This window comes from Aquarana catesbeiana, linkage group LG02 (genome assembly GCF_042186555.1).
Source record: "Aquarana catesbeiana isolate 2022-GZ linkage group LG02, ASM4218655v1, whole genome shotgun sequence".
Taxonomy (NCBI): Eukaryota; Metazoa; Chordata; class Amphibia; order Anura; family Ranidae; genus Aquarana; species Aquarana catesbeiana.
Genome location: NC_133325.1, coordinates 448559932 through 448579719, shown reverse-complemented (window position 1 = coordinate 448579719; position 19788 = coordinate 448559932).

Here is a 19788-nt window from a genome sequence, read left to right as displayed (position 1 = left end):
GTAAAATTATCAATTTTATCAACCCTCAGTTCTAAGTCAGCTGTTCTCTGACCTAGTTCTCTAATTTCTTTAGTCTGTTTGTCAGTTATATGATCAGAAGTCTGTTTGAGGGCTTTCTGAAGCATACATTCAAATTTTTTGAAGATGTCAGACTGTGTAGCAGCTTGTAATTCACAGTATTCATTTTCAGACTCAGACTCACCGTTAGCAGCCTGTGTCTTCTGACTGTGAGGTAAAGATTTTCCAGTGTATTTACCACTGTGCTGACTGTGAGGTAAAGATTTTCCAGTGTATTCACCGCTGTGCTGACTGTGAGGTAAAGATTTTTCAGTGTATTCACCGCTGTGCTGACTGTGAGGTAAAGATTTTCCAGTGTATTCACCGCTGTGCTGACTGTGAGGTAAACATTTTTTAGTGTATTCACCGCTGTGCTGTGGGGGAGAGGATGCCGCCGCCATTCCAGCCGCCAGCCTGTGTGCCGTTTCCTTCGTTTTTCCTGCTTTAATTTTCATTTTAGGAGCTCTCAAGACCATTGTCAGTGAAGCTGACAGTATTAGGTAGGATTTTCTGCAGTTTTGGGATACTTGCTGGTTCACTGGGACCTGTAGTCCTCCGATGAAAACTCCCGAGGAGCGGAGCTCTAAGGTAACATTACCTTCACCTCAGGCTGCCGCACATGTGCCCCCTTTAAATTATAATTCAACAGATGGTCAATTTAGACAATTCAAAGAGCAACATTTAAAAAATGTAATTTTCTTAAAATTCCATACTTGTTGGATACCTTAAAGCTGCACATGGTTGTAGAAAACATTATCATTTTCAGGGACAGCATCAGTGTCACATAATTTGTATGTGTAATAATTTAGTTTACTTTAACATTATTCATTGGTTGACATACAGCAACAGTAACCTAGTATGATTAATTTACACTCAAAAAAGTCTTTCTTTGGTAGTTTTTGCAAATACAATTTATTACCAGTGAAATTAATGGAAGGAACCCTCAGAACAGGTAAGAGGGAACACTTGTACCCCCCGGTACTTGGGATTTTAAAGGCGAACAGTCAAAGATTATAAAACTATATTGTTTATTTAGAAAAAAATATTTCAAAAAAGGGGGAATAATCAGTAAAAACATAGTAACAGTCTGTACATAATAGTCATATATATATCACAGTTTGCATATATTAAATATTCTATACATTTCCAAACTGAATACAGATTTCTCCATAAGCCTAACATGTTTCAGGACGATGTCCCTTCTTTAGAGGCGTTTTTATAGGAGAGAAAAATGGGTATATTCTGAAAGACAGGCAGAAAAAATGTTAACATAGAAATTTCATTCTACATACAGCCTGCCTGGTGTTTGTTCTGAGCTATCACAACTGGATTCGAATGGCACATAGCTGTAGTTCGAATCACGGAGCATCGGATGACCGAACCATCAGACATTGCGATCTGCAATCTGATTCAATAGCCGCAGAGGTGTGTGGGGAGAGTGGAATCGAGCGAGGAGAGAAAAATGGGTATATTCTGAAAGACAGGCAGAAACAATTTTAACATAGAAATTTCATTCAGTGTGACCATTGCAGCATACAGAGAATGTCCAAATACATACCAGTATTGATGTAAAGAAATGTGTATATGAATGTATGCAAAAAAATATTTTCCTTGAAAATTTTGAATAGATCTCCGCTACCAGCTGTCCATCAAAAAGATGATGGTCCCCGCCTGTGCCCAGAAGAGCCCACACAAAGGTCCCATAGAAGGACGGCCACCACAGCATACCCGTAAGGGATCCTAAGAGGATGGTAAATTAGAATAAATTATAGATGAATTGAATGAAATGGGATTACATATAAAAGGGGAAAACTACCCATCCCTGAGCAAAACTAGCCTAATCCCAGTAGTTTTGTATTTCTCTAACTATAAAGCACCTTTTGGAGATGCAATCAGCTGGTAATCTCATAATGATTGAAAACATTTTTGCAGGGACAGGGAGAGATAGCCAAAAGACTACTTATCCTTTCCTTAAATGCATAAAAACAAAGGGGGGATTTTCAAAAAGAGGGGAAACAAAAGGAAGGTACACCAACTGAATAGTATAATTACTTTAGAAAAAGAGTGGCCAGGGCGTTGTTCATCTAGTTAAGCACCGGTCTGAATCTAGCAGAACGCCTACAGTGGGCTTTAAAGACCGCTCAGCACCTGCGCAGTGCAAATCATGCCACAGTGTCAGCAATGTGTGTATTAAACAGAAAGGCCGTGTCATTGCGCACAGCGCGGTGACGTCATTGCTCCGCGACTGAGAACCGGAGAAATGATACGGCCTACAGTGACATTGTAAAGGGGAGGGGGGGAGAAGGGTAGAGCAGAGGCCACACACAAACCTACGTGCCAACCACGCACAGTAGGAAACTCCTCCAAACGTCCCCATGACAACCATCCACAAAGGGAAAGAGGCCAACACACACTCTGCAGAGATGGGCCATGGACAGACGTCCAATGAGACCTCCAGAGCAGGATCTGCATGGCGCCCGCCCACTGCCAAATACATTGGAGGGGCGCCATGCAGATGAAGCCCACCGACGCAGGAACACTGCAAATGCCCAGAGTGCCCAGGAAAAGACCCGGCAAGCTGAGTGAACGGTGCAAAAAAGAGGCCCGCCCACCCAACAGGTGGAGAGAGAGGGCCCCCGTGCGCCAGACGGGGATCACCCGGGCACAGAACGGGATGATAGGGAGCAGAGATATGAGTATAACTAGTTTGACCATATAACATACAAATAATAATGTATGTCAAAAGACATATGGACATGATCGGATATCAGCAATGATCAAACTGGAATGGATAAGTGATCTACAAATAGATTTGACTTATGTTAAGATATACAGCATCAAGTATATCATCTATTGTTTGAAAATGCATGAATAAGAATGCTTTACAGATAAATGAATACATTAGAAAGAAGCACTATAACGGCAAAAATTGGCGTGTGTTCTTAGAAATTATTTGAAAATTGCACAGATAAAAATGCTTTACAGATTAATGAATACATCAGAAGGAAGCATTATAACAGCAGAAATTAGCATATGTTATAGGAAATATGGTAGGATATGGATAGAAGTTGAATAAGTATCTATTCTTTTTCACATCCTCCTGACACAAAACCATCCAAAAATGGGCGAAAACTAAACTGGGTGTTGAGTCCGGGAAAGTGCGTTGCCTTGAGATCAGCAATCCAATGGACCTCCCTCTGGACCAAGATTTTGTTCCAGTCACCTTCCCCCCCAGCTGTCCGGATGGACCCGATCGAGGATGGTGAAACAAACAGAGGGAAAATTGCCTGCATGATGGTCTTGCACATGTCGCTCCAGAGGGAGGTCCGGGTTCGCCTGTCTCATACTGGTAATATGTTGTGCTGCTCTTTTATGGAACTCCAATTTTGTTTTACCAACATAAAAGCATTTGCATTAGCAAGTTAAAAGATAGATGACACCGGGCGTCTTACAATTAGTGTAATGTCTAGGCCTATATCTTCTAGCATTTGGTAATATGAATTTTGACTGTATATTCATATATTGGCAAAGGGGGCATCCCCCACAGGTAAAAGTCCCAAATCTTTTGCATTTATCAGAATGGAAGATGCCAGTGTACTCACTTTTGACCAAATGGTCTCTTAGTGAGCGTGATTTCAAATTAGGGTCAATTTGTAATAAGTGCCAATGCTTCTGTAGGACATTTCTGATGCTTTTATGTTGTTTATTATAGGTGGTAATTAGTCTCGTGATTGGCTTTGAATCATTAGGTTTTTTTTGGAAAACAGTATATTCTGTCTCAGATGCCCGCGTGCACGATTGAAAGCCTTTTTAAGGCATGTAGGTGAGTAACCTCGGTCCAATAATCTTGTCCTCAATAGGTTAGCTTCACGGATAAATTCAGTATCCGTGGAGCAATTTCGTCTAAGTCTTAAACACTGCCCATATGGAATGGACAGTACTAAGGACCTTGGATGCGAGCTGGATGCATGTAAAATGGTATTACCATTACCAATGGTATTATCCTTACGATAGAGACTGCTGGATAGGGAACCATCTTTAGATTTTACAATATTTAAGTCAAGAAAGGTGATAGAAATATCACTGAACGTCATTGTAAAATGTAGATTGAATGCATTTTTGTGCATAACATGCATAAAGGCTTGTAAATCTTCTGGCGTGCCATTCCATATCATCAGTATGTCGTCTATATACGTGAACCATGCCACCACGTGAGTGGTATATGATGACAAACTGACATCAAACAGCAAAGACTGCTCCAGCTCCCTCAGGTACAGGTTGGCATACAATGTTGCACAACAAGTCCCCATCGCAACCCCCTGCACCTGGAGGTAGTGGGACCCATCGAAAGAGAAGGTGTTGTGCGTTAGGATAAAATCCAATGCATCCATAAGAAAAAGGTTTAATTTGCGATCGTCTTTATGTGTTAGTGATAAGATGTGTTTGATTGCAGAGAGACCTAAGTTATGGGGGATGGAGCTATATAACGCTTCCACGTCAATAGCAACTAAAAAAGAAAATGGTGGGACATGTAATTCTTCTAAATTTTGTAATAAGTGAATAGTGTCTTTGATGTGAGAAGATACATTAGCCACAAAGGGTCTTAGATGGCTATCAACAAATTTACCAAGTTTTTCAGTTATAGATCCGTTTCCAGAAATAATGGGGCGGCCTGGGGGTGTTTTTTGATTCTAGATATTTAGACGGGCACGCTCACTAAGAGACCATTTGGTCAAAAGTGAGTACACTGGCAAAAGATTTGGGACTTTTACCTGTGGGGGATGCCCCCTTTGCCAATATATGAATATACAGTCAAAATTCATATTACCAAATGGTAGAAGATATAGGCCTAGACATTACGCTAATTGTAAGATGGCCGGTCATCTATATTTTAACTTGCCAATGCAAATGCTTTTATGTTGGTAAAACAAAATTGGAGTTCCATAAAAGAGCAGCACGACATATTACCAGTATGAGGCAGGCGAACCTGGACCTCCCTCTGGAGTGACATGTGCGAGACCATCATGCAAGCAATTTTCCCTCTGTTTCTTTCACCATCCTCGATCGGGTGCATCTGGACAGCCGGGGGGGGGTGACTGGAACAAAATCTTGCTCCAGAGGGAGGTCCGTTGGATTGCTGATCCCAAGGCAACCCAATTTCCTGGACTCAACACCCAATTTAGTTTTCGCCCATTTTTGGATGTTTTTGTGTAAGGAGGATGTGAAAAAGTATAGATACTTATTCAACTTCTATCTATATCCTACCATATTTCCTATAACATATGCTAATTTCTGCTGTTCTAATGCTTCCTTCTGATTATTCATTTATCTGTAAAGCATTTTTATCTGTGCATTTTTCAAATAATTTTTTAGAACACACGCCAATTTTTGCCGTTATAGTGCTTCTTTCTGATGTATTCATTTATCTGTAAAGCATTCTTATTCGTGCATTTTCAAACAATAGATGATATACTTGATGCTGTATATCTTAACATAAGTCAAATCTATTTGTAGATCACTTATCCATTCCAGCGTGATCATTGCCGATATCCGATCATGTCCATATGTCCTTTGACATACATTATTATTTGTATGTTATATGGTCAAACTAGTTATACTTATATCTCTGCTCCCTATCATCCCGTTCTGTGCCCGGGTGATCCCCGTCCAGCGCACGGGGGCCCTCTCTCTCCACCTGTTGGGTGGGCGGGCGGGCCTCTTTTTTGCACCACTTACTCAGCTTGCCCGGGTCTTTTCCTGGGCACTCTGGGTGTTTGTGGTGTTGCTGCGTCGGTGGGCTTCATCTGCATGGCGCCCCTCCAGTGTATTTGGCAGTGGGCGGGCGCCGTGCAGATCCTGCTCTGGAGGTCTCATTGGACGTCTGTCCATGGCCCATCTCTACAGAGTGTGTGTTGACCTCTTTCCCTTTGTGGATGGTTGTCATGGGGACGTTTGGAGGAGTTTCCTACTGTGCGTGGTTTGCACGTCGGTTTGTGTGTGGTCTCTGCTCTCTCCTTCTCTCCCCCCCCTCTCCTTTACAGTGTCACTGTAGGCCGTATCATTGCTCCGGTTCTTAGTCGCAGAGCAATGACGTCACTGCGCTGTGCGCGATGACGTAGCCTTTCTGTTTAATACACACATTGCTGACACTGTGGCATCATTTGCACTGCCCAGGCGCCGAGCGGTCTTTGAAGCCCGCTGCAGGTGTTCTGCTAGATACAGACCGGTGCTTAACTAGATGAACAACGCCCTGGCCACTCTGTTTCTAAAGTAAGTAATTATACTATTCAGTTGGTGTACCTTCCTTTTGTTTCCCCTCTTTTTGAAAATCCCCCCCTTTCTTTTTATGCATTTAAGGAAAGGATAAGTAGTCTTTTGGCTATCCCTCCCTGTCCCTGCAAAAACGTTTTCAATCATTATGAGATTACCAGCTGATTGCATCTCCAAAGGTACTTTATAGTTAGAGAAATACAAAACTACTGGGATTAGGGGAGTTTTGCTCTTTGTACGGGCTCTTCTGGGCACAGGCGGGGACCATCATCTTTTTGATGGACAGCTGGTAACGGAGATCTATTCAAAATTTTCAAGGAAAATATTTTTTGCATACATTTATATACACATTTCTTTACATCAATACTGTATTTGGACATTCTCAGTATGCTGCAATGGTCACGCTGAATGAAATTTCTATGTTAAAATTGTTTCTGCCTGTCTTTCAGAATATACCCATTTTTCTCTCTGTAACGAGCCCCTCCTCGCTCGATTCCACTCTCCCGACACTCCTCTGCGGCTATTGAATCAGATTGCAGATCGCAACGTCTGATGGTTTGGTCATCCGATGCTCCGTGATTCGAACTACAGCTATGTGCCATTCGAATCCAGTTGTGATAGCTCAGAACAAACACCAGGCAGGCTGTATGTAAGTTCAAACAGGAATCTCACTTTTATTGGATGCACACAACACACTTTTATACACAGAAATTTGAACACCCTGCCCCCAACAACCACTTTCCTATTGGTCAATTGTAAAGTACACTTTAGTCCTCAATTAGGTCCTCTTGGCCATGCAAATGAGGACTTGAAACAGGGTCAGCAGGGATTGGTCCGATAGCTTGAATAGGAGGACTGATATGTGTAATGACAGAGAAGCCCCATGGGGTAATTAAAGTATATAAACAAACAGTCAAACACAGAACAATGCATTCCTTCCAGATCATGGAGCCGTCTGGAGGGGGTTAGCCTTAAAACAGGGCAGAAGACCCCCCACTGTATAATAGAATCAAAGGAGAAATACTTCAGTATTCCAAGCTTCATGACACTCTCCTATAAAAACGCCTCTGAAGAAGGGACTCCTGAAACATGTTAGGCTTATGGAGAAATCTGGATTCAGTTTGGAAATTTATAGAATATTGAATATATGCAAACTGTGATATATATATGACTGTTATGTACAGACTGTTACCATGTTTTTACTGATTATTCCCCCTTTTTTTAAATATTTTTTTCTAAATAAACAATATTATAATCTTTGACTGTTCGCCTTTAAAATCCCAAGTACCGGGGGGTACAAGTGTTCCCTCTTACCTGTTTTGAGGGTTCCTTCCATAAATATAATTCGGGATGTTGGCAACAACCTTAAGAATTTTATTTTTTCTCTTTGTGGTTCATTACTTTATTACCAGTGAAAGGCCATAATTAAGCAATGGAAGTAGCATAGACAATATAGCTAAAATCAGAAAGTATATACTTTTAAAATACAGCTAAAGCTAAAAACTTCAAATGAACTGCCTAACAGTTTCAAAACGCATCACAAAGCATAGCTTATGATTATCTTTTCTGTGCCAAATGTTAGTGTGTACAAAGTTTAACAAAATGTAATTCGGAGTGCACCAAAATATTTATAAACCACAAAACCACATTCCAGAGAAGAGGTAGTCGCTATGCCAAACTAAAAATTGATAGTGCCATGTTTCAGAGAGAGCAGCCAAACATTAGGCACAGGTGCTGCAAAGAATGTATGTAGCTTAATTGGGGTCTAGAGCACCAATACAGGCATACCCCGCTTTAAGTACACTCACTTTACATACACTCGCGAGTAAGGACATACCCGTGAGTGTATGTAAAGTGTCTCTCAAGCCAAAGCTGCAGCTGAGTAAACCGTGCACGGATAGTTCAGATTCCCCGCTACTTGGAAACGCACTCCCTGACGCCCCCACTACAGTCCCTGACCTCCCTCTACAACCCCTGACACCCCCACTACAGCCCCTGACACCCCAGAAGTGAAAAAAGGTATTGCTTCACTTTAAGTACATTTTCGTTTTACATACATGCTCTGGTCCCATTGTGTACTTAAAAATGGGCATGCATATAGACAGTGTAGCGCTAATGTTAAATCATAAACAAATCCCAAAGGACATAGTAACCAATTTGGACCACCAAACTGAAAGGATGATGCCAAGAAGAACCTAAATCAATATCTATTCTCCTAAGGGAATATATAAACCAATAAAGGTTCCAGTAGAATGACAAAAAGCGATAGGAAAAAAAAAAAAAAAATTGTATATATATAACCATTTAGTTCCCAACACTATATATCCTAAATGGTTTTTACATGTCCATAAATGTCTATTTATATGGAAGCTGGAAATAATAAGGATCCAGGGTAGATGGTGATATCTCTACGTCACATAGGTTGAAGACAAACGATGTATAATGGTGGAGGCTTACCGGAACCGTTGGACTCACAGAGACGTATATCCCTTGAGTCAGAGATGCTTATATTGCCACCGGGCAAGTAGGTGAAGTGTCACACTGGACAGATCTGAAATCCGGATGCTGTATCCAGGGCTCCCAGCAAATTTCTTTCTTGTATGGCCCAACTCAGTGATGGCTCATGAAAAGTAAAGAAGGGGGGCCACATAGTGTGATATCGTTTAAAAGAAATAAAATTTATTGTGGTAGAAAACTTACATGTTCCATGGTAAAAAAGCGCTTAAAATAGATTAAATGGCAGGCAGTGGAGTCTCCCGACGCGTTTCATCTCATTAGACTTCCTCTGGGGTACCTTGCCACTGCTGCCATACTTACTTATATACCCACTAAGACCCCCTTTGATGAGAATCCGGCGTGTGCCGCTTGTTTACTTTGCACTTCCGGGTGTCGCCAAAATGGCGGCCCCGCGTGCGTTCCAAGCCTCTTTCTAATGGCTTCTATGCGTTCCAACCCACTTTTATATGGAAAATAAAGCACATAAATGCCCAATTGTTGTCCTGTTACTGTGTTTTATAGATGATAAGTAACGTCAGTGCTATGTAAAGGGGAAAAAGCGGGGTTACCAGCACAATTTAAAAGAGCCGACTCGCTCCCCGGAGATACTTAGATCCGGACATCCTGTACCTGGCCCTGGCTTCCGCCTAAATGAAGCGCAAGCCAGACGGCCATTCACCGTATGCGCACCACGCCTCCCCAAGGCGCGATGTCGTCACCGGTGATCCGCTCTCTGACGCACGCGCACCAGATCGCTGGTGATCCGCTCTCTGACGCATGCGCACCACATCCCGATATAGTGGAAAGCGCAATGTCGTCATGAGCGATCCGCCTTCTCAGTGCGTCTCCCTTTAGAGGTGGCGTTCTACCTCTGTATGTGATGCATATACAAAGTGATAGGTGATAATGATTGAACCAAAAGTGTTCAAGGAAAGTCAAAGAACGTTTAGTGCTAGAGCTATTCTTACAAGATCCTAAAAATATGACGAAGAAAAACGAAAAAAAGGGGGGTGCAAGGAATAAGGTCATGAATGACTCGTGATGTGTCCACAGTATTTATGACACATATATATATCATACTAAATGTGTAGATTACACTTAAGTCTAAACAATAGTATATGCGTGTGTAAATTGTTATCTACATAATGAATGTGATTAATGTGTGAAGAAGGGAAGGATTCCCAAAGCAGTGAAGTCAAATTGCCCAAAAAAACATATTCTTAATTTTTAAATGTAGAAATGTATAAAAATGAAAATGAATATGTAAACTGGGATTTATAATGAGTAGGCTGGTATTAAATATAAAGCCATCTCCCAGATCCGTTGTTTTTGGATATAAAATAAAAAATAATGAAAAAGATACAGGCCCAGGACGGATTCTCAGTATGGGGTGTATATTCACAGATTAATTACACCAAAAATATCTACAAAAAATATAAAAAATATATATAAATATATAAAATCATATTCAAAAGAATGTCTAGACCTACATGTAACACAAATTCCGACGTATAATATATATTTATTTGGGCAAACATATCTACTCCCACCACCTATCAATCCTTGAGGATCGCACGAAATGGAGTGTATCCAAGAGCTTCATTGTTAACATTCCTGTTTCTAAAGCCAGATATTTTCCTATCCATTCTATGATTGATTAATGAAGGCATTAATATCCAGATCTACATTCATACCCTTAGGGTAAAAAGACTGTAGCTCATGGATCCAGAACATTTCTAAGCGAGAGACACCTCTAGTTAGGGCCCCACCCCTCCATGGGGGGGTATATTTATCGATTATCATAAATAATGAACCACTGGGGTCACTATTGTGCGCCTCTTTGTAATGTCTGGGGACGCTATGTTTTGAATCACGACCTTTAATGAGGCTGATATGTTCACTCACTCTTTTCGTGAAGGTCCTGGTTGTTCGGCCCACATATTGTTTGCCACATGGGCAAACAATTAGATAAACGACATATCTCGTATTACATGTACAGAAGGGTTTGACAGTATATCTCTTCCCTGTAGTTGTTGAAGTAAATTCCGTTAGTTTTCTTCTTATTGGTATATTATGTCGACACACGACACATTTTTTGCAGGGATAAAACCCTGTCCACTCATGGAAAAAGGAAGGGCGTACTGGTGGATTGATAATATTGGGTGCTACTCGTCCCTGTAAGGATGGTGCTCCTCTAAAGATAATCTTAGCTTGTTCCGGCACTATTTTTCCCAAGACATTATCTTGTTTTAATACTCCCCAGTGTTTTCTTAAAATACTTTTAATTTGTTTGTGTTGTATTGAATATGTAGTTGACAATGCCCATTTGTACGTGATGTCTGGGTCTCTTTCGTGTTTGGTTAGTAGAAGAGTGTTTCTATCTAAATTGGTCACTCTTTGAAGCTCAGTATCGAGATCTGTTTGGTTGTACCCTTTATCCAGAAATCTTTGTTTCAGGACCTCAGCTTGTAAAGTAAATGTGTCCACATCGGTACAGTTCCTACGAAGCCTTAAAAATTGGCTCCGAGGGACAGCACTAAGCCAGGAACTGTGGTGACAGCTGTCTCTGGGGATGAAACTGTTTCGGTCCGTTGATTTAAAGTAGGTATTAAACTTAAAGTGACCGTCTATAATTTTGATCTCTAAGTCTAAAAAATGTATCCCAGTTTTGCTAGCTTCGTAGGTAAGAGAAATGCCTCTATTATTCGAGTTCAGATCTTCAAAAAAATCGGCTAAGGTCTCAAAAGTGCCACTCCATAGGAGGAGGATGTCGTCTATGTATCTTGCCCACAGCACCAATGATGTGGTACGGTGGGCATAGACGACATCCTCCTCCCACTTGGCCATAAAGAGATTCGCAAGGCTTGGGGCAAATTTTGCTCCCATGGCTACCCCACGTTGTTGAAGATAGTAGCGGTGGTTAAACCAAAAGTAGTTGTGTTGCGTTGCGAACTCTAGAAGCTCTATTATATAGTCATTCTGGAAAGATGCTAAAGACTGCTCTTGATTTAGGAAATGTCTGACTGCTTCTATGCCCCTTTGATGTGGTATGCATGTATACAGGGATGCTACATCTGCCGTAGCTAAGATGTAGCCATCCTGTATGCTAATGCCTTCCAATAATTTGATTGTGGAACCCGTATCTTTCAAAAAGGAAGGCGTTTTTTTGACTATGGGTTGCAAATAAAAGTCAATATATTTGCCAATTCGTGAGGTTATCGAGTTGATGCCACTCACGATGGGTCTGCCTGGGGGGCAGGTCGGATTCTTGTGGATTTTTGGCAAAAAGTAAATGGTGGGGATTCTAGGTGCTTTGGGTACCATAAATTCTTTTTCTTTTTTATTTAAAATTCCACAGTTGTACCCCTTGTTCACCAATTTCAAAAGTTGTTTTTTATATGCGTTGGTGGGATCGTTGTTAAGTTCAGTATAAGTACCTGGTTCGCTCAGGATCCGGTACATTTCCTCCTCATATTTATCTTTGTCGAGGATCACTATACCCCCTCCTTTGTCCGCCGGGCGGACGACTATATTTTTCCGTGCGCAAAGAGACTGTAACCCCCTTTTTGATATTGGGGGATGTCTTATGCATTTCTCGGGTAGTTTCGCAAGGTCATCTAATACTAGATCTCTGAAGATCTTGACAGCAGGTGCCATAGGTATAGGAGGGGTGAACAGGGAAGGATTCGAAAGTCCTGAGTGCACAGTCCCTGAGGTGGCTACTGGATAATCCGTCCTCGTAGGGTTGGTGACAAGATATCTCTGTATGTTTATTTTGCGTATGTATTTGTGGACATCTATATATGTATGAAATTTGTTTAATTTATTTGGTGGGGCGTATTTCAAGCCTTTGTCTAATACTGATATTTCTTCCTGAGACAATGGCTGAGTACTTAAATTGAATATACCTTGCCCTGCTATACTTTTTTTCTCTTTCCTCCTCTGTAGTTTCCTACCTCCCCGACATCCTCTCTTCGATCTGGCCCTCGTTTTCTGGGGTAGCGGTCTTCGTGAAAACCCTGGTTATCATAGGAATTAGGGCCATATGTATGTGGTTGATCCCTATAGTCGCTCCCTCTGTCTCTGGAGTTGTGTAAGTCTCTAAGAGGTGAATATCGGTTATGAGTGGGGAGTGGAGAAGGGGGATAATGATAGTATGTATTTTCCCTATGGTTGGCATCATGCCATGTCCCTTGTTCACCCACAGGGCGACGGGACGGCTGATTATCATAGTCATGGTGAGGCAAACTGTCATGTTCCCAACGGAGATGGACATCTTGATATTGGTTGTTACCTCTGAAATTGCCTCTACCTCCACGTTTGCCCCTAAAGTTACCTCTACCCCTTGAAGGTCGTCTGGGGGTTTGTGGACTAAAATGTCGTATTGCCGATTGTGATGAATATGATACCCTTCTCTGTCTATCTTGGCTTCTAGAGGTTCGACCCCCATTTAGAGTGGGTGTCGGGACTCGGCTGGTTGAAGCTCCCTGTGTATGTACTGACAAATTCGTTTCCATGTCACTAGTGGAAGATTCTGTAGATGGGGCAGTCTTAAATAATTTCTGCCAATTAAAGACATTGTTTGTTTTATAGTCTCCTATGTCCCTAGAATATTTCTTCTGCTTTTTATATCTTTGTTCCCTGTCTTCCTTCTCCAGATGATTTAGAAGATTGGAAGACAGTGAGCTGTATTCTTGGGAGTTTTTATATGTTGATAACTTCTCCTTAAGTTCCTTAATCTCTCTGTCTAGGGAAAGGAGTTTATTGTTTTTCTTAGAGATTAGGACATTCAGAAAATTGATACCCACATCATTAAAGTATTTAAACCATGAGTCTGGGTCAGTTTCGCCCTGTTGGGGTTGTACTTCCCAACGCAGACTTCTGGGTACCATCCCTTCTGAAATATATTGTTGCAAGAAGACTAGATCCCACTGAAGGTGGAGTTCGGTTGTCATGACATTCTTCAACCTCATAAATAGCCCTCCTATTTCTGTCTCTACACCCGTAGCTGGTGTTGTGATATACACTGTGGCTATCTCTTCATTATTGTCTTTTCTGTTTTGTATTATAACACCTCTTGAAAATGGATATTTTTGACTACCGAGCCTCTCATAAGGTTAATACGGAAGGAGTCTTTACAGCTACGGGTGTAGAGACAGAAATAGGAGGGCTATTTATGAGGTTGAAGAATGTCATGACAACCGAACTCCACCTTCAGTGGGATCTAGTCTTCTTGCAACAATATATTTCAGAAGGGATGGTACCCAGAAGTCTGCGTTGGGAAGTACAACCCCAACAGGGCGAAACTGACCCAGACTCATGGTTTAAATACTTTAATGATGTGGGTATCAATTTTCTGAATGTCCTAATCTCTAAGAAAAACAATAAACTCCTTTCCCTAGACAGAGAGATTAAGGAATTTAAGGAGAAGTTATCAACATATAAAAACTCCCAAGAATACAGCTCACTGTCTTCCAATCTTCTAAATCATCTGGAGAAGGAAGACAGGGAACAAAGATATAAAAAGCAGAAGAAATATTCTAGGGACATAGGAGACTATAAAACAAACAATGTCTTTAATTGACAGAAATTATTTAAGACTGCCCCATCTACAGAATCTTCCACTAGTGACATGGAAACGAATTTGTCAGTACATACACAGGGAGCTTCAACCAGCCGAGTCCCGACACCCACTCTAAATGGGGGTCGAACCTCTAGAAGCCAAGATAGACAGAGAAGGGTATCATATTCATCACAATCGGCAATACGACATTTTAGTCCACAAACCCCCAGACGACCTTCAAGGGGTAGAGGTAACTTTAGGGGCAAACGTGGAGGTAGAGGCAATTTCAGAGGTAACAACCAATATCAAGATGTCCATCTCCGTTGGGAACATGACAGTTTGCCTCACCATGACTATGATAATCAGCCGTCCCGTCGCCCTGTGGGTGAACAAGGGACATGGCATGATGCCAACCATAGGGAAAATACATACTATCATTATCCCCCTTCTCCACTCCCCACTCATAACCGATATTCACCTCTTAGAGACTTACACAACTCCAGAGACAGAGGGAGCGACTATAGGGATCAACCACATACATATGGCCCTAATTCCTATGATAACCAGGGTTTTCACGAAGACCGCTACCCCAGAAAACGAGGGCCAGATCGAAGAGAGGATGTCGGGGAGGTAGGAAACTACAGAGGAGGAAAGAGAAAAAAAGTATAGCAGGGCAAGGTATATTCAATTTAAGTACTCAGCCATTGTCTCAGGAAGAAATATCAGTATTAGACAAAGGCTTGAAATACGCCCCACCAAATAAATTAAACAAATTTCATACATATATAGATGTCCACAAATACATACGCAAAATAAACATACAGAGATATCTTGTCACCAACCCTACGAGGACGGATTATCCAGTAGCCACCTCAGGGACTGTGCACTCAGGACTTTCGAATCCTTCCCTGTTCACCCCTCCTATACCTATGGCACCTGCTGTCAAGATCTTCAGAGATCTAGTATTAGATGACCTTGCGAAACTACCCGAGAAATGCATAAGACATCCCCCAATATCAAAAAGGGGGTTACAGTCTCTTTGCGCACGGAAAAATATAGTCGTCCGCCCGGCGGACAAAGGAGGGGGTATAGTGATCCTCGACAAAGATAAATATGAGGAGGAAATGTACCGGATCCTGAGCGAACCAGGTACTTATACTGAACTTAACAACGATCCCACCAACGCATATAAAAAACAACTTTTGAAATTGGTGAACAAGGGGTACAACTGTGGAATTTTAAATAAAAAAGAAAAAGAATTTATGGTACCCAAAGCACCTAGAATCCCCACCATTTACTTTTTGCCAAAAATCCACAAGAATCCGACCTGCCCCCCAGGCAGACCCATCGTGAGTGGCATCAACTCGATAACCTCACGAATTGGCAAATATATTGACTTTTATTTGCAACCCATAGTCAAAAAAACGCCTTCCTTTTTGAAAGATACGGGTTCCACAATCAAATTATTGGAAGGCATTAGCATACAGGATGGCTACATCTTAGCTACGGCAGATGTAGCATCCCTGTATACATGCATACCACATCAAAGGGGCATAGAAGCAGTCAGACATTTCCTAAATCAAGAGCAGTCTTTAGCATCTTTCCAGAATGACTATATAATAGAGCTTCTAGAGTTCGCAACGCAACACAACTACTTTTGGTTTAACCACCGCTACTATCTTCAACAACGTGGGGTAGCCATGGGAGCAAAATTTGCCCCAAGCCTTGCGAATCTCTTTATGGCCAAGTGGGAGGAGGATGTCGTCTATGCCCACCGTACCACATCATTGGTGCTGTGGGCAAGATACATAGACGACATCCTCCTCCTATGGAGTGGCACTTTTGAGACCTTAGCCGATTTTTTTGAAGATCTGAACTCGAATAATAGAGGCATTTCTCTTACCTACGAAGCTAGCAAAACTGGGATACATTTTTTAGACTTAGAGATCAAAATTATAGACGGTCACTTTAAGTTTAATACCTACTTTAAATCAACGGACCGAAACAGTTTCATCCCCAGAGACAGCTGTCACCACAGTTCCTGGCTTAGTGCTGTCCCTCGGAGCCAATTTTTAAGGCTTCGTAGGAACTGTACCGATGTGGACACATTTACTTTACAAGCTGAGGTCCTGAAACAAAGATTTCTGGATAAAGGGTACAACCAAACAGATCTCGATACTGAGCTTCAAAGAGTGACCAATTTAGATAGAAACACTCTTCTACTAACCAAACACGAAAGAGACCCAGACATCACGTACAAATGGGCATTGTCAACTACATATTCAATACAACACAAACAAATTAAAAGTATTTTAAGAAAACACTGGGGAGTATTAAAACAAGATAATGTCTTGGGAAAAATAGTGCCGGAACAAGCTAAGATTATCTTTAGAGGAGCACCATCCTTACAGGGACGAGTAGCACCCAATATTATCAATCCACCAGTACGCCCTTCCTTTTTCCATGAGTGGACAGGGTTTTATCCCTGCAAAAAATGTGTCGTGTGTCGACATAATATACCAATAAGAAGAAAACTAACGGAATTTACTTCAACAACTACAGGGAAGAGATATACTGTCAAACCCTTCTGTACATGTAATACGAGATATGTCGTTTATCTAATTGTTTGCCCATGTGGCAAACAATATGTGGGCCGAACAACCAGGACCTTCACGAAAAGAGTGAGTGAACATATCAGCCTCATTAAAGGTCGTGATTCAAAACATAGCGTCCCCAGACATTACAAAGAGGCGCACAATAGTGACCCCAGTGGTTCATTATTTATGATAATCGATAAATATACCCCCCCATGGAGGGGTGGGGCCCTAACTAGAGGTGTCTCTCGCTTAGAAATGTTCTGGATCCATGAGCTACAGTCTTTTTACCCTAAGGGTATGAATGTAGATCTGGATATTAATGCCTTCATTAATCAATCATAGAATGGATAGGAAAATATCTGGCTTTAGAAACAGGAATGTTAACAATGAAGCTCTTGGATACACTCCATTTCGTGCGATCCTCAAGGATTGATAGGTGGTGGGAGTAGATATGTTTGCCCAAATAAATATATATTATACGTCGGAATTTGTGTTACATGTAGGTCTAGACATTCTTTTGAATATGATTTTATATATTTATATATATTTTTTATATTTTTTGTAGATATTTTTGGTGTAATTAATCTGTGAATATACACCCCATACTGAGAATCCGTCCTGGGCCTGTATCTTTTTCATTATTTTTTATTTTATATCCAAAAACAACGGATCTGGGAGATGGCTTTATATTTAATACCAGCCTACTCATTATAAATCCCAGTTTACATATTCATTTTCATTTTTATACATTTCTACATTTAAAAATTAAGAATATGTTTTTTTGGGCAATTTGACTTCACTGCTTTGGGAATCCTTCCCTTCTTCACACATTAATCACATTCATTATGTAGATAACAATTTACACACGCATATACTATTGTTTAGACTTAAGTGTAATCTACACATTTAGTATGATATATATATGTGTCATAAATACTGTGGACACATCACGAGTCATTCATGACCTTATTCCTTGCACTCGTTTTTCTTCGTCATATTTTTAGGATCTTGTAAGAATAGCTCTAGCACTAAACGTTCTTTGACTTTCCTTGAACACTTTTGGTTCAATCATTATCACCTATCACTTTGTATATGCATCACATACAGAGGTAGAACGCCACCTCTAAAGGGAGACGCACTGAGAAGGCGGATCGCTCATGACGACATTGCGCTTTCCACTATATCGGGATGTGGTGCGCATGCGTCAGAGAGCGGATCACCAGCGATCTGGTGCGCGTGCGTCAGAGAGCGGATCACCGGTGACGACATCGCGCCTTGGGGAGGCGTGGTGCGCATACGGTGAATGGCCGTCTGGCTTGCGCTTCATTTAGGCGGAAGCCAGGGCCAGGTACAGGATGTCCGGATCTAAGTATCTCCGGGGAGCGAGTCGGCTCTTTTAAATTGTGCTGGTAACCCCGCTTTTTCCCCTTTACATAGCACTGACGTTACTTATCATCTATAAAACACAGTAACAGGACAACAATTGGGCATTTATGTGCTTTATTTTCCATATAAAAGTGGGTTGGAACGCATAGAAGCCATTAGAAAGAGGCTTGGAACGCACGCGGGGCCGCCATTTTGGCGACACCCGGAAGTGCAAAGTAAACAAGCGGCACACGCCGGATTCTCATCAAAGGGGGTCTTAGTGGGTATATAAGTAAGTATGGCAGCAGTGGCAAGGTACCCCAGAGGAAGTCTAATGAGATGAAACGCGTCGGGAGACTCCACTGCCTGCCATTTAATCTATTTTAAGCGCTTTTTTACCATGGAACATGTAAGTTTTCTACCACAATAAATTTTATTTCTTTTAAACGATATCACACTATGTGGCCCCCCTTCTTTACTTTTCATGAGCCATCACTGAGTTGGGCCATACAAGAAAGAAATTTGCTGGGAGCCCTGGATACAACATCCGGATTTCAGATCTGTCCAGTGTGACACTTCACCTACTTGCCCGGTGGCAATATAAGCATCTCTGACTCAAGGGATATACGTCTCTGTGAGTCCAACGGTTCCGGTAAGCCTCCACCATTATACATCGTTTGTCTTCAACCTATGTGACGTAGAGATATCACCATCTACCCTGGATCCTTATTATTTCCAGCTTCCATATAAATAGACATTTATGGACATGTAAAAACCATTTAGGATATATAGTGTTGGGAACTAAATGGTTATATATATACAATTTTTTTTTTTTTCCTATCGCTTTTTGTCATTCTACTGGAACCTTTATTGGTTTATATATTCCCTTAGGAGAATAGATATTGATTTAGGTTCTTCTTGGCATCATCCTTTCAGTTTGGTGGTCCAAATTGGTTACTATGTCCTTTGGGATTTGTTTATGATTTAACATTAGCGCTACACTGTCTATATGCATACGGTTTACAAAATCTCCTTTTGTGTGTGAGCTGCTTTGTTGGAGCAAGCGCGGTGTTTTTTTGAGTTACTTAAAAATGGGGTATGCCTGTATAAGAGAGAAAGGGATATGTCAATTTCTTTCAAGAAAACAAGAAAACACTGAACAATTTTACAGATTTGAAGTACACTTTTAAAGCCTTTATTGGATAGGTTACAATTTTTAAGGGAGAAAGAAAGCAGATTGCAGCTGGAGATAAGAAATGGTTACTTTTTTTTCAAATCTGAAAGAAGAAGATATATTTTAACAGATATTTGGTGCCTTGCTGCACAGTGTTTTTTTTTTATGTCAAAGAATGGACTGAAAGGGCTAAAGCATTTTGGCCCGAGCAGCATGGGCATGTGGCTGCCCCCCGGACAACAGTCTTAATTAAAAAAAAAAAAGGG